Source organism: Lutra lutra, chromosome 18, assembly GCF_902655055.1.
Source record: "Lutra lutra chromosome 18, mLutLut1.2, whole genome shotgun sequence".
Lineage (NCBI taxonomy): Eukaryota > Metazoa > Chordata > Mammalia > Carnivora > Mustelidae > Lutra > Lutra lutra.
The window spans coordinates 678,763-691,895 of NC_062295.1; positions in this window are offsets into that span (position 1 = coordinate 678,763).

Genomic DNA, 13,133 nt, shown 5'->3' on the forward strand with positions numbered 1-13,133 from the left:
CCCCGAAAAGATGCCTAGAAAATAGAAATCATACCACTGGACACCCACTAGCGTGATTATAACACAACGACATGGAAAATAACAAGTGTCGGTGAGGAGGTAGGGGTGTTGGGACGCTCGCACAGCGCGGGCCGGGAGGGAGACGGTGCGGGCCCCCTTGGGAAGCAGTCTGGCGGTTCCTCAGAAGGAACCTGACCCTGGAATTCGACTCCTAGGTGCACGTCCGAGAGAACTGAGAACAGGGCCTGAACAGATCCTCGTACACCCGGGTTCGCAGAGGTCTAGTCACAGCAGCCGAAGATAGAAACAACCGAAATGTCTGTAGACGGATGGGTAAGCGAAATGTGGCCCGTCCACGCAGCGGGCTTTCTTGTGCTCCTGAAAAGGAACGGAGCTCTGGCACACACCACAGCGTGGCGAACCAGAGGGCTGTGTGTTGCCTGAGTCTGCGTACGGGAGATGCTCGGAACCGGCAATGGGTGGAGAGAAAAGATCAGTGGCCACCAGGGTCTAGGGAGGGGGCCAGGCATGGGGTTCATTTTGGGGTGATGCGGGAGTCTGACACTAGATAGGGTGATGGTTGCACAGTAGGAAAGGGTTAAAACTCTTTTCCCGACTGAGTGAGGGGGCGGGTGGGGATGGCATTGCGGGGTGGGGGGGGGGAGGATGCTGCCGGCTGGAGGCTTGCGGGAGACCCCCCTCTCCCCAGGGCAGGAGGAGGCTGGGGGCATAACCACAGGCCCGTCTTCGTTTTCAGGGACATAATGGTCCAGTAGCCACATTACAGCCCAGAGGCTCCCGCACGTGGCGTTTCTTAGGGGGGCTTGGGCTGGGGGGAGCTTCGTGCGGCTCTTAGACCCCGTCCCAGCAGAATCCCTGCAGAATTCCCAACTTCAGTCCCACTACATTTTTATTAAGAGCTCTCACCCAGAGATGATGGGATAGATCTTATTGCTGGAAAGAAGCCAGCTAAAATTAGATGCCTCCGGTCTCCCACCACCCACGCCTCACCTCTCTGTTCTTTGCTGAAGTCTTTGCTTTCACGTCTTGGCTCCTGGCCGGTGGGCACCCGGGGGTGTAAGCAGGGGTGCGCCGTCGCGCCTGGGGCCGGTGTGATCTTGCTTTGCTGTCACTGATTCCGTCCTGGAGCAGCTTTGGGCCTTGCGCTCTGTTGGGTGTGTGTGTGGCTTCTCTCTTCTTTTCAGGGAGGCTTGTAAGAATTTGATAGCCGCAAACTGGTAGAATATTTTGCCTCGCGTAAGAAGGTCATCTGATTCCTCACGCCGCGCGTCTTCTCTCCAAGTTCCCGTCCTTGGCGGAGCAAACCTGCTGTGTCATCCGCCGAAACAGAACTGGGTTTGCCTCCCCGCAGCCCCTTTGTAGCAGAACCAGGTCGGATGGTCTGCGGTCTTCTGTTACCGTGTAGGGACACGCGCTTCTAGAACAGCTGTCCCTTCTTACCATGCAGGCAAGGAAAGGGTGTTCTGCGTGAGAACTAGGGCTTCCGTCGTCCAGGCCGGCTGATGGCTCATTCCTGGAACACGTGTGGGGCCTGACCGCGGAGCTGGTCTCGGGTCGCAGGTCGCAGAGGGCGCCAGAGCTGCGGGGCTTGGTGCCCTTCATGGGGGTGTTGGTTTCTTTAAATTTAATTCCGTGTAGAATTTAGCAGAGACCTGGAGTGGATTTCGGACGGCCTCAGCCTACGGGTCCCAGATCTGCCCCTGACGGTGTGGGACAGGGCGTCACAGAGCGGGAGCAGCTGCCGGCCGCGGGGCGTCTTCACGCTGCATGCGGCCGGTAGCGGACGCCTTCTCCGGGCACGCCTGCTGCGGACGGTCCCCTTGGAAGGAGCCCGTGGCCAGGGGCACGCCATGGTCAGAGGGGCTCTGCATACACACACTGGCTCTCCCGGGTCGGAAGCCTCCTCTGTCATCTCCCTTGCCCACTGGGCTGATGGTGGCCGTGCGTGGTTTTGTTCCGTTGTTTCACTTGCCGTTTGCGCTGGGTGCCGTTAGGGGGCGCCGGGCTGCCCACCGCGGTGCTGCCGGACAGCGCAGACGCACCCTGGACGGGCGGCCGGCCTGTGAGACACACCCAGGGGGAAGACGTAGCACGGGTAACAAGACCGCAGATTAGTAACTTGGTACATGCGTTCCGGGGTGAAATGGTAATGTTTTAGAAAGGCCTGTTTAAATGTATCATTAATTTTAAGTTTGCTTTCACTTTTCACCTATGGGCAGCGCCCGGAGAAGTTACAGCTGGAGGAGCGAGGGGCTCTTGGTCTCAGGGTTGCAAGTTCCAGCCTCATGTTGGGCATAGAGATTGCTTAAAAATAAAACCTTAAAAAGTTGAATCTGTAGCTCACATCGTAATTCTTTTCTTTTTAAAAAGATTTTACTTATTTATTTGACAGACAGAGATCACAAGCAGGCAGAGAGGCAGAGAGAGAGAGGAGGAAGCAGGCTCCCTGCTGAGCAGAGAGCCCGATGCGGGGCTCGATCCCAGGACCCTAAGATCATGACCTGAGCCGAAGGCAGCGGCTCAACCCACTGAGCCACCCAGGCGCCCCCCACTTGGTAATTCTTTTGGATGGAGCCGTGCCGCAGCCTACCTTCTTGGACACATGTGCACACGTGTACACACGTAGCATCGCACAAACACGTGTGCAGACACACGTGCATCTGCACACACACGCAAATGGAACAGAATGTACGTGCACACGAGCCCTGTGTCACACACAGACACATGCACGTGTGTGCCTGTAGATACAAGTGGAGCGTAGTGCACAGTGTGGGCACGGCTGTGAGCGTGGACACGCGTGCATTCCTCTCAGGACGGGCTGGTTTCCAGCTCACACCTGGGCAGTGGGGGCCTCGCGGCTGCTGGGGGGCAGAGAAGTGACAGACTCACGGTCACAACAGGAAAAGTGGGGCTGTCCCCGTCCTGATGATCAGTCACGTGTCCTGAGAATGCCACCCTGGACGGTAACTGTGTGTGGGAGCCTCGGACAGTGACTGCAGAGCAGACGTCAGACACACCAGCCCCCTTCACCCCCAGCTCTCCCTGCTGCCACTCTTTAGGATTCAAGACGTATTGTTTTTTTTTTTTTTTATTTAACAGTTTCTTTTTCTTTTTTTAGAAAGCGATGAAATGCACATAAAATTAACCACTTAAAATTCAACAATTAAGTGGTGTTTAGCCCATGTGCAGTGTTGTGCACCCACCACCTCCATCGAGTTCCAGAACATTCCTGTCACCTGCCCCACAGCCAGCTCCAGACCCACTAGTGGCCACTCCCCTGCTCCCTGTGCTCCTGGCGCCTGTGGGCTCGTGGGCTCCCGTTTCACGGGAGCGGCCTCTCCCCTGTGGGCGGCGGACTTTGTCCCTCCGTCCATCTGTGGATGGACGTGTGGGTCACCGCCGCTTTTGGCTGTTTGTTGTGCTGCTGTGAGGTGGGGCCGGGTCTGAGCCCAGGGGTGGGCTGGGGCCGCCCTTCAGGAAGGGCTCTGACTCCTGTCCCACGGTCCCTTGGGGGACCTCCAGACCCGAATGCCCGGCATCCCGCCTGAGGCTTCGCGGGCCGTCCGGATACCCAGCGAGCCTCTCGGAGCTGCCCCCCGGTGCGGCCCTGGTGCGGCCAGTTGCGTTTGCTGTGCTGAGATCCACAGCTCAGGCCTCAGGGAACGGAGCTGAACCATTCATTCAAGCCTGTGCCGGAAGAGTCCTTTATACAGGTGCATTGAAACGCCAAGATTTTTATGAGAAAATGGGTCCAGAGTTCATTTCTCAGGCTCCTGGCGGAGAGTGGGGTGGGGGCGTGCCGAGGCCTTGGGCCCTGAGGCCTGTGTTTCCACCTAAACTGGCTGGTGCTCCAGGTCCCCGGGGCTCACCTGAGGCAGGTGTAAGTGGGGGTCTGGCGGGTACGTCTGCTCTGGTCCACCTTGGGCTCATCCCCTTGCTTTTCTGTGGGTGGTGTCATGTTGGGCGTTCAGCGGGTGTGCTGTGGGGAGCCCAAGGAAAAGCGAGAGGCCACAGGGCGGTGAACGGCAATCCGAGGTGAGGAAGGGCGGGTGGGCTTGGAGCCATCGGGTAAAGGAGCGCGGGTGTCGCCCGCTGCCTGTCTGGTCAGACGGGCCCGCCGAGGGGGCGGGGGCTGCTCAGCCTGGCAGAGGGGCCTCAGGGCTTCTGTACCGAGGTAACACTCACGTGACACACTTAGTGGCACTTAGAGCATTGACAGGGTTGTGTGACATCACCTCTGTCTAGGCCCAGAGCATGTCGCCAGCCCCCAGCAAAACCCCGTCCCTGGCGCCCGCCGTCCCCTCCCTGCGTCTGTGGATTTGACTCCTGCAGGGACCTGCCGTAAGAAGAGCCACAGCGTTTCCCACGACGGCTTGTCTCTCCGAGCACGACGGCCTCGGGGCGCATCCACGTTGGCGCATCCACGTTGGCGCACGGGTCAGAGTTTCCGCCCTTTGAGGCTGGATGCTGTTCCGTCCTGTGTCTGGGCCACGTCTTGTTCACCCTCCTCTGCGGGGGGACATTTGTGCACAAGTTCTCACGCGGACTGGGGTGGACGTGGTGCCCGCCCAGGGCTGAGACTGCCGGCCACGGGGCGCTTTTGCGGTTTTCTCCGTGAGGGCCGGGTGGGCGTGCGTGCTGCCCGCGTCTCCTCCTGGGGCCCCTCTGAGATGGGGGTCATCTGCCCTCCAGCGTGCCAAGAGGCTGCGGGGGCGCCCGGCCCCACTTTCCCTGAGCTCACAGCAGGGAGGGCCACGGGCAGACCCGCGTGTCTGTGCACTGGCTCTGTGGGGGATTAAAAAAGATGTTCACGGACCTCGGCTTTCAAAACGGCCGCATGCTGTTTTTCCGATGTCTGTGGGACAGTTAAAAAATGGACATTTAGTCTTCATCCCCAGCTGCTGGCACCTGCGGAGGGCGAGTGTCTGGTGTGCTACTGAGAGGGGAGCTACTGATCGGAGGGTTGCACCTTGGCTTCCGGCCCTGACGTCGGTGGAGGAGCAGAGTGACGGGGATTAACCCCGACCGCCATCCACTTAGCCAGCGCGCTCCTGTTAGGAGGTGCGCTATCAGCCCCGACCTGCCGGTGGGCTCGGAGCCGGTGCCCGTGCCGGTGCCAGGAGGCGGCCGCTCCCGGGGAAGGGGCTGGAAGCCCCGAGCCCCTTCCCCACCCCTCGCCCTGTGGGTCTCTTCCATCTGCTCTTCCTGAGTCGCGCCCCTTCTAAGCACCCTGCGGACTTTGCGGCCAGTTTGGGATAGTTAAAAAATGGACATTTAGTCTTCGTCTAAATGACGAAGCCCGTGGACCTGGTACCTGGTGCGTGAAGTGGGGGGCGTCTCAGGGTCCCGCAGCCTGTGGGGCCTCACTAGCGCCCGCGGCAAGCGTCGGAGCGGAGTTCCGTAGCAGGACCTGCTGGCGTCCAGAGAGCCCGAGAGCCGGTCTGTGTCCGGAAAGACCCGCACACGTGGCGTTGGAAATGCTGGTAAGAGCGGTGCCGTGGCCGCCTTTCTGACGTGGGCGGTTCTGCGGTGGGAGGAGGTGGGGGTTTAGAGCCTTTTGCGGGACTGGCCAGTCCTGGGTCCATGGCCCCATTGCCCCTTTCCGGCCTCCCAGCCCCGGGTCATCAGGGCCAGGCACCACACAGTGGTGGACGGCCCTGGGCCCCCGCCTGCCAGAATCTCAAGCCTGTGGCCTGGTCGCCCCCCAGCTCAGGCTTGTGGCCCGACCACCCCGGTGCTTCCCGTACCCTGTGTGCGTGGCCCTGTCTGCGCCTGTGGGTGTAATCAGCTGTCTTCTCTCCGAGCCTCTCATCTGTGGACATGGATATTTGGGCGATGCCGTCCAGCCCACACTGTGTTGATGGCGTCCAGGCCCCAGTGAGATTCCCCTCCACCTGCGCTCTGCCCGCAGGTCTGGCCGTGCCCACCGCCCTCGGTGCACCCTGGGGCCGGGCGGCGGTGTCCCGCGGGCCTGGCCCCTGCCCCGAGGCTGAGCGCCACCCCCTCCCCGGGAGCCTCCGCCTGGGCTCCGAGGCCTGCTGACTCCGCAGATCAGATAAGCAGGAAGTTCCTGAGAGGAAAGCCACAAGCTTTATGTTTATTTAATTCCAGCCATTCTGTGGTTTTTGGAGATGGCCTTTAAAGATTCGTTTTGATTTTTATCTCAAAGAGAATGCAGAGAAGCCCATGGGTCGGGCTCCAGAGAAAATACACACAAGGAAGAGAAGTGGGTTTGGATCTCACCAGGCAGCTTTGGGGCGAACGGCAGGATGGGGCTGGGCCACGGCCCCTCAGAGCAGCAGCCTGGCTTGGCCTGCACACGTGGGCCGCAGAGCCTCGTTCCCCGGAATCCACACAGGCCACGCAGCTCAGGCCCACGGCCGCCTGCGCTGGAAGTCAGGCTGTGGGGCGGCCTCCCTTCATGGTCACCGGCTCCTTGTCCACCGCTCTGGCCACCGCGAGGGTCCAGGCCTCGGGACCCTGCCCAGCACTCCCAGAACCAGTGCACTGTGAAGTGGCCCCTAGAAACACTGTAACAGGCACCCACGTTGGCTGGGGGAGAGGAGGGGTGTGCTCCGGAGGAGGGAAGGTGGCCTGTCAGCCCAGGACCCCGCCACGTGCCTGCCTCGGCCCCTCGTGATTGTGGGTGCTCGCAGGCCCGCCTGCTGGTGCTCCTAGGGCAGATCTGAGGGCAAGAAGGCCCTGGGGCCTTTCCTCTGGGTCAGGACCCCCACCTGGAGTTTCAGCTCTGTGCCAAGTGGGGTGGGGTCACTCAATTCCTAGGAAAACTCCAAAGCAGAGTCAACGTAAAGGTAACCTCTGCCGTAGGGTGATCCTGGGAAGGGGATTAGCTGTGGAATACCCGAGAGCCGCCATGTGGGGACCCGTGCGAGCTGGGGTGTGTGCGCAGGGTGGGATCTGGGGGGACAGGTTGACGTGTGTCCGTCTCCTTGACTGCCTGGTAGGTCCCCCACTTTGAGTCTGCCTCACAGCTCCTTGCTGTCGGTGGCAGGTGTGTGTGCGTTGGTGCGGGGTCGGCACCTGGCCCATCCCCGGAGGACGGCCTGCTTCCCCCGAGTGGCTCTGTCAGCAAGGAGTCCTCCGGGCCCCTTCCGCCCTTGCAGCCTGGGGACCGTCAGTGGCCTGTTTCCCACCAAACTCTCTTCATTGACTCCTGTGATTGCCTCTTATTTTCACGCTCAAGCTGCCGGGGCCGTGGCCGGTGGGAGTCTGTTTTGGGCGCCCTTGCTTGGTGGCCTTCCTTGCTCTCTGGGACACAGGTGCTGAGATCCCCTGCCCTTCCCCACTGCCCCAGTGCCTCTGGTGGATGAAGGATTGAGAAACTCCTGGGTGCACACACTTTGGCAGGCACCTCCCTCTCTAGGCACGCACGTCAGAGCCGTGAGTTCGCTGATGCCCCAGTTCCACTGTGTCCACGGGCTCATTCGGGTTCTCGGTGTCCGAGCCTGCGAATCCGCCCTGTGCTGCTCAGAGTACGGCAGCTGCCAGTCCCTAGGGAGGAGCCTGCCTTGTCCCATGCCTTCATGGCTTTAGTGCTGCTCATTCTGGGAAGGGCAGAGCCATCTGTCCTGGGCTCTGCCCGGGGCCAGCAGGGAGCGGGAGGGGACCCCAGCTCTGCCACCAGCTCTGGGGATGGTTGCATCCGCCCCATGTCCCCTCAGGGCTGGGGCTGACGACGTGGGCTGTCCTGTTGGAGGCCGGTCAGGGATGGGAGGATGCAGCGGTGCCCCGTGAGCCCTCGTGGCTGGGGTGTGCGTGTGCACGCAGCTGTGGCCCGTGCTCGTTTCCGGGACAGCAGAATGAGCAGCGTCTGTCTGTCTGGGTACCTGCTCCTGCCCCTGCAGCTGGGTGGTGGCCACCCTCGGAGGCCACGTGCCTGTGCACCTGTGAGAATTCAGGCTGGCACGGCTGCTCCTGTTCCACTGGCTGCAGCCACTGCGGCCACGGGAACGCCTTCCAGTGTGCTCGTGCCTGTCTTCTCTGGCCTGCGGTCAGCAGACCTTCCCCCACCCCCGGTGCTGCAGGTGGCAGAGCCTTGTCTGTAGCGCCTCTGAGCTTTCCAGGGCCTCCTGCGCGTGCTTATTAGCATTGGAAGGAACCCACAAGTGCACTGAATGAGCCAGAGGTGGTTAATCCTTACAGCAGTTGGGGCCCTTCCACATCCTGGGACAGGGCCGAGGACAGGATGGAGGAGGAGGCCTCCAGGGCCAGGGGAGTGTTATGGCTGCTGTGCCTGCCATGGACTCAGGCATTTCTGTGTGTTTCCCTTTCCTAGCGCTGCCCTAACAAAGCCACAAGCTCAGGGCTCAAACTGCACCCACCCTTCTCTGTCTGCAGGCCGTAAGTCCCAAACTGCGGGGTCAAGGGGCCACGCTGTCTCGGGGGCACCTCCCGCCTCTTCCAGTCTCTGGTGTGGCAGCGATCCTTCTCGTCCCTCACCCTGTCAGTGCCCCTGGGGTCACACGGCACCTCCTTGTGAGGACACGGTCTTGTTGGGTTGTTGGGGTGGGACTGGCTGACTCCAGGGGAGCCACCCCTTTGTACTGATCATACCTGCAATGGCCCTACTTACAGATAAGGCCCCATTCTCAGATCCTGGGGGTCAGGACTGAGGCCTGTCATTTTGCGGGACAGTTCAACCCACTGCAGGGTCCCACCTGTAGCCTCTTGTCTTTGACAGTATTGAAAACCATTCACATTTTAAAAATCAATTTTTAGACGAATGCACAGAGAGAGGGCTTTCCCCAGCCTCGGGGCTGCCGGCTCCCACCGAGAGGTGGCTGGTTGCTAGGCTGGGGGTCCCGGGGACACTGTATGTGTGCAGACGCCTGTGCACCCAGGCGTGCCCTCCGCATGCGCCCTCTGCTCTCCTCCCTCGCCCCCACGATGTGCTGGGGGTCGGTCAGGATCAGTGTGTCTGGAGCGGCCCACCCGGTTCTCGGTGGGTGCGTGAGAAGCGTCCGGGGACTTTCAGGAGGTAATCACCAAGGCCAGAACGAGCAGAGCTTATCCTTGCAGAAGCCGCGCTCCTTGACCAAGCGTGACCGAGTTCCAGCTGGGGGGCACCTGGTCCCAGGACGTGAGCATTTGTAATAAATTCTCTCTTCTGAAATAACCTCACGTGTAGGGAACAGTTGCGAAAACAGTACAAGAACCCTGCGCTCTTTCCTGCTGGGCTGCCCAGACGTGAGCTTTTTTTTTTTTTTTTAAGATTTTATTTATTTATTTGACAGAGAGAAATCACAAGTAGGCAGAGAGGCAGGCAGAGAGAGAGGAGGAAGCAGGCTCCCTGCTGAGCAGAAAGCCCGATGTGGGGCTCGAACCCAGGACCTGAGATCATGACCTGAGCCGAAGGCAGCGGCTTAACCCACTGAGCCACCCAGGCACCCCCAGACATGAGCATTTTACCACGTTTGCTTCTTCCCTTTTGGGCCTGAAGCGGCCGAGGGGAGGGTTTCAGGGTGCGCTCCCTGTGGGGGGTGTTAGTGGCCACACGGCGATGTCATCTCTGCTCTGCAGTCTGTAATCACAGTCCTTTCCCTGTCCCGTAACGACACTTGCACACTTCCCGCTACGGTCACTTGTGAGTGTTTTACCGTCGGTGTCCACCGTCGGCGGGGCTCCTTGGCTACTCCGCCCGCCCGCGCATGACTTTGTGCAGACGTGAAGACTTTGGGGGTCTGTGTGTGAGTTTCAGCGTTCCTGAGTTTGTGGATTATTCGAGAAGTCCACTCTCTGTTGACGGTCTGGTGCCGTGCTTGCTGCCCGTGTGGCTAGGTTCCCGTGTGCAGAAGACGAAAGGAAATGGGACAGACGCTCACTACTCAGCCACACGTGCCCCATTTCCCATGCTTAGTGGCCGCATGGCCTGGCTGGATCTGGATGCCGAGGAAGTGGGACACGCCGTCCTCACCGAGTCTGGTTGGACATTGTTGTCGCAGGGTTTTCCAGGTTCATCCATGTAGTCTCTGTGAACAGAGCCCCTGCGGGCTCCATTCTCGTGGCCCTGATGCCCTCCCCTGTCAGACGGCGGCGGCTGAGGCCTCCGGTGCCAGGGCTCACCGGCAGTGGATGCGGCGGGCCTGGCCCTCCCCATGCTGCTCCCCAAGTAGGAGCGCGTCTGCTGCTTCAGCGAGGTGATGGGTTTGCAAAACGCGTGTCTGTGTCACTATGGTTGGGAAGCAGCAGTCGCTTCCTGTGGCCCTTACTCATTCCGTGTCCATCAGGAAGGGGCCTTACGTTCTGCCCAACGCTTTTTCTGGGGAGAAGCCTGTGATCTTTCTCCTCGGAACTGCACTAGAGTGACTTTCGCAACTGGATTTCCCTGGCGAAGCTGCCATGGTGTCTGGGAGCCGGTCTGCCCGGCCATGGTGTCCTCTTCCCACCGCGTGCAGGGCTCTGCCTGGGGCCTCCCGGGAGCCGGGGTCAGCACCCCCTACGCCGACTGCATCCGGGGCCTCGTGGGGACGGGGTCGGCGGTCAGCATGGCCCCGGGTGCTCGCCTCGGGCCTCCCGGGAGCGGGGTCAGCGCCTGCTGCCCTGCACGGGGTCCAGCGTGTTGCACAGCTTCAGAGCCGTGGAGCGATTCGCACGGCTCTGCGACTCTCTGCCCTTGAGGGTGTGCAGTTTGCGGGATCGGCAGGCCTGTTGCCCGCGGGGGCGCGGGCCCTGGGCAGCCTCCTGCTTCCGTGGAGCCTCGGTTCAGCCGTCTCATCCGGACGCTCACGTTTATGTCACTCAGTATAAAATGCCACCGCCACGAGGTACTACTCGTCATTGATCTCCAGCGGGCCACCGCCACCAGGCCGGCAGCCCCGGCGGGAACGCACACGCCCAGGCCCTGCCTTCGCGACCGGAGAAGACCAGTGGGCTCTGCTCGCTTCCACTTGGGCCTCGCGTGTGTGCCTCCGGGAAGCCGCCGCGACCTCGGAAGTTTCCGGGGGCGGGGAGACGTTTGTGCGCACGCACGGCCGCAGCCCATGGCCGTCAGGCGAGCGCCTCTTCTCCCTTGCGCAGCCACAAGCTGCCACGCTTCCCTGCTCGCGGCCGTGCACAGGCGCGGCTGCAGGCCCTGGTCGCCACCCCTGCGCGCAGCTGCATGTCATCCCCACATGTTTCCTTGCTCACAGCTTCGCACATGCGCCGTTGCAGGCCCTGGTTGTCAAGCCCGCGCGCAGGCGCACGCTGTCCGCACTGGTCTCCCCCGCTCACGGCTGTGCGCAGGCGCGGTTGCAGGCTGTGATCCTCACCCCAGCGCGCAGGCGCACGCCGTCCGCACGTGTCTTCCCGGCTCACGGCTGTGCGCAGGCGCGGCGTTCGTAGCGGGCGTCCGGGTGCAGATTTCAGGTGCGGGGCTGTGAGGGCGCCTCCGGGTTCCCGAGCTGGGGGAGCTGCGGCCGCGGCGGGAATTCGTGGAGTCTGCACCGCAGGGCATCGGATGGTCTCGCCGAGAAGACAAGTGAGTGGGGTCCGCTGGCATGGTAGCGCGCCCGGGGCCACAGGAGTGGGGACGAGGCGCGCGAGGCCGGGGGTCGGGGGGCGGGCAGCTGGAGCCCGGCTGGGGGACGTGCTTTGGGGCGGGCCCCGCAGCGAGAGCTGGGGGGGCTGGTGTGTCGGGCGTTTGGGTGGCGGGGGAGGCGGGGGTGGTGAGGCCGCCGAGCCGCTGGGCACGCCAGCGCGGGCGGGGGGCTCTCTGGGGGCTCACGTGGCTCAGGGAGGCCGTGGCTGGGGGTGCCTGGAACCTGGCCCAGCACGGGGTCCTTCTGTCGTGGGGCAGACATAGTCCGCCCGAAGGGTAGCTGTGGGCTCTGAGCAGGTGCGGTTGTCGGCAGGTGTGTGTGTGTGTGTGTGGGGGGCTTGGCTCGGTCAGCCAGGGGCGCCCCAGGTAGAGTGCGGGCGGGTCCCCCCAGGGAGGCCTGCAGAGTTCCACACGCCCTTCCTGTGCGCCCCAAGGGAGCCAGCGCCTGCCCATCCCGGTGGGCCACACATCGGTTGTTGGGCTGGTGCTGGTCACCTTCCCATTTTGGAGTGGTCTGGACGGGGCACAGACCCCGGGGTACGGGGTCCTGCTGGCCCGAGTGGCCCCCCCCGGGCCTGGGTGAGGGGAGGCTCTGCAGAGTCCTGCTGCCTACATGCCCCTCCCACGGCAGGGGGGGCAGCTTCAGGAGAGAAGATGTTTGGGTCACCTTTGGAAAAGAGCGCCGGGAGCCCAGACGGGTTCCTTCTTTCCTGGTGAGCCGCACCAGGACGTGCCCTCAGAAGTCTGACATCTGTGATTCCGTTGTTTTTGCTTTTGGTGTTTTCTCAGTGTCAAAATTTAAGAGGATCCTTGAGAATGTGCTTATAATGGGGACACAGGGCCAGGGCTGTCCCCACCCAGAGCCCTGTGGGTCCAGCCTGAGAACCAGGGCTGCTCTAGCCCAAGGATGATGCAGACTGGCCCCCAAAACTGGACGCGAAATGCCCACGGGCTTTGGCTCAGAGTCAGATGCAATTCCTCTGCTTTCCCTGGGTTTCTCAACACTCTCTCCCCAGCAGGACGGACTGCCGTGATAGTTTAGACAAACAAACCACACAAGGGGCGCCCGGGTGGCTCAGTGGGTTGAGCCGCTGCCTTCGGCTCAGGTCATGATCTCAGGGTCCTGGGATCGAGCCCCGCATCGGGCTCTCTGCTCAGCGGGGGCTGCTTTCCCCTCTCTCTGCCTGCTTGTGATGTGTCTGTCAAATAAATAAATAAAACTTAAAAAAAAAACCAAAACGCACCAAGCGAAAGGAAGCGAAAGGAAGCACGCCCGCTAGAAGTAAGGAAGTGAATAAATACGCTCACAGGGAGGCCCGGGGAGGCGGCTCCGAGTTTGCAGGTTTAAAGCAGGTCTCTGGGTTTTTTGAAGCAGCAGCCCCAAGGGGTGAGGCCAGCCCTGTGGTGTGCACCCCGGTATTTGAAGTCAGCGTCTGATATGCCGCTGACAGCTGCCACTGCTGGCTCTGGTGGCCGGGCCCGGACGCCACAGGTCACTTTCAGGGCAAAGGTGGGGGGGACTTGAACGCGCTCCTCTTAAGAGGCTGAACGCGTGGCGTGAAAGTAAGTAGCG